This window comes from Mya arenaria, chromosome 10, assembly GCF_026914265.1.
Source record: "Mya arenaria isolate MELC-2E11 chromosome 10, ASM2691426v1".
Lineage (NCBI taxonomy): Eukaryota > Metazoa > Mollusca > Bivalvia > Myida > Myidae > Mya > Mya arenaria.
Genome location: NC_069131.1, coordinates 63,966,599 through 63,969,171, shown reverse-complemented (window position 1 = coordinate 63,969,171; position 2,573 = coordinate 63,966,599). Strand labels below are relative to the sequence as shown.

Below are 2,573 nucleotides of genomic sequence, written 5' to 3'. Positions count from 1 at the left end.
TGTCAAGAAATATCATATTTAAGTGTCAAGTTATATTGACCTTGGCCTCAGTCACAGGGCGAAAATAATTAGTGGTAAATATCACTGTAGGAAACTATAATTTTGTTTGTGACCATGACATACAGGCCTTGATGTTAAACGTGATATATAGGTTTTTGCGTGAGACGTTTCCATAAGTGGGTTTAGAGGTGTAGTATCGTCTTCTTTAGGGTGGCATGTCAACATGCTTGGATCCCTTCAGTTTACTTTTTTGTTTACACAAGAATAATGAATGCATTGATGTAATTACAAAAAACTACTTACCTTAGAAACAATATTGCTATATGGAACATAACAACCAAATTGAAGAACAAGAAGAATCTACCGCTTTATGCATATTATTTGTGTCGGTAATAATACACGTATATTGATACATGATTAAATACGTGAATAGAATTAATGTCAACAACATTCAAAACCACGTATCTGAAGTTCAATGTGTTGATTGAAACAAATACATTTCCCATTTACTCTTTCGTATGTATGCTGTTAATTCTTATAAATGATGTTAAACATGTTTTCTAGATCTTTATTTAAAATTGTCTATTTTTGTTGGAAAAAGGTGTGCAATGCGTAAATTATTCCCATTTTTTATATTTAAAAAGAAGATTTTTGCAATGAGGTTTATATCAATGTGTGTACATTTTAATGATTTAAGTTGATGCAGATCTGGTTCCATCTATCAGTTTTCAAAGCATATTCAATTGGTTTTACTCATGATTCTGTTTGTTTAAGCCTCTTTGAACATTGTTATTACAACTGATACTCATATGGGCATAGTTTTGTCTAAAAAAAACAACAACAACTGAAACTGAGCAAAATTCAGAGTTTGGTAAATCATAGTAAAGCTGAACAATCATATGGTTGCAACACAATTAAACAATTAAAAAAATACATACATATTATGACATGCTTAAGAATCTCCCGCCATCTGCATAGGCTCGTATGGCTCTCTGAACGTTGTGTTCTCATACATTTGTAACGTGGTGTAGCTGATGTTTCCTGCGCTGGCCCTAAAATCAACAACTTTGATCTTATCGGTATATTCTTTTGTCATGTAAGAAATCTTGTTATATATCATCAATATACCGTTAAAAACATCATAAAACATTTCATCTATCTAAAAATGATAAAAACTTACTTCAGATTAATTCTGCTACTGGTATTGTCTTTTCCTTGATCTGAACAACAACGAAAAAACAGAAATAGACAAAAAAAACAACATCAAGAATTTAGTTTATCAATTCCAATACAGTATTTAACACCCTACAAAAATCCTTAAAAAACGCCATTAGCATGTAAATTACTGCACATGCCTATCAGTACCTATATTTTCGGAAATCACAAGCTAACATGTAAATAGAAAAAAGAAAATTTTAAATCGTTGATTTAAACACTTCAAGGCTGCTTTATTCGAACAAAATATTTACCGTTTGCTTGATTCACGTGTCCTGAATCATGTGTATGTTCTCGTTGAACGGCTAAAATTTTACATTTATGTATTATCAAACATTTATAAGTATATCCGTTATAAACACTTAAACGACAAATGCACAATATTAGCATTCACAAAAGTTTACATTCATATCGAAGATATCATTATATCTTAAATGAAGATTGTTCAAGCAGTCAATATTGAACACTTCAAAGTGTTTGCTACTGATCATTATGCAATGCAAATACATTTTAAATATTGTCAAACAAACGTACACTTAGGCAAATGACTGAAACGGCGAGACGAAATACTCGAAATATAGAAATAATATACAATCACAATGCAATAATGACAAATACAAAGTAAACAGTTCAAACAAACCAAGTTAAGCAAAACGGATATCAGTTTTAGACTAACATCAGTTATCCTATGACATCGATAAAAGTATAGCATTATTTCTTACCTTTAGATGAACGTAGTTTCATGAATATTAAACATCCGACAATAAAAAAGACTAATGATGTTCCAGTTATAGATGACAGCCCAATTGCAGTCTTTGCTAATGTAGAATCGTAATGACTGTTGTCCGTTTTAAAGTTCTCTGAAACAGAAAAGCTAAATATTCAAATGTTATTATATTAACATCCATAGCAACTACTCATTATTATATTGTTTTGCATAACGCATAAAAAAGGAGAACATTGGATACATTTTAAGGTTTATATATGATTTACGCTAACCTGTTATTTTGTGAACATGAACAGCAGCTCGATTTATTGAAGTCAAAGTTCCAGCAGAGTTACTGGCTGTGCAGTACACGAATGTCCAATCGTCTGAAATACTGAAGGTCAGTGATACCCAACTTCTTGTTACAATTGTCCTGTCCTCCATTTCTGTAGTTGAAGAACTGTCTGCGCTTGTAATGACCTCACTTCCATTGGTCACTTTATACCATGTGATGGATAACGCAGGGCATCCAGGTGACGTAACGCATTCAAAGCACACGCTTTTGTCTTCGTAAGCAGTTACAAACTGTGTACGTGGGTGCGTTACTTTAACAGAAGATGGTAATACTGAAAATTGAAAACAAAACGAGACC

At 32.1% G+C, this 2,573-nt stretch overlaps 1 long non-coding RNA gene across 1 annotated transcript; it reads right to left on the bottom strand.

Annotated features, from left to right (window-relative positions):
* Nucleotides 1–379: 379 nt before the first annotated feature.
* LOC128205273 (uncharacterized) lies at nucleotides 380–1,523 on the bottom strand. Its single transcript, XR_008256207.1, has 3 exons — nucleotides 1,470–1,523; nucleotides 1,181–1,220; nucleotides 380–1,052 (listed from the first exon to the last, which is right to left on the bottom strand). It is a non-coding gene; the product is annotated as an uncharacterized LOC128205273 (long non-coding RNA).
* Nucleotides 1,524–2,573: the final 1,050 nt, after the last annotated feature.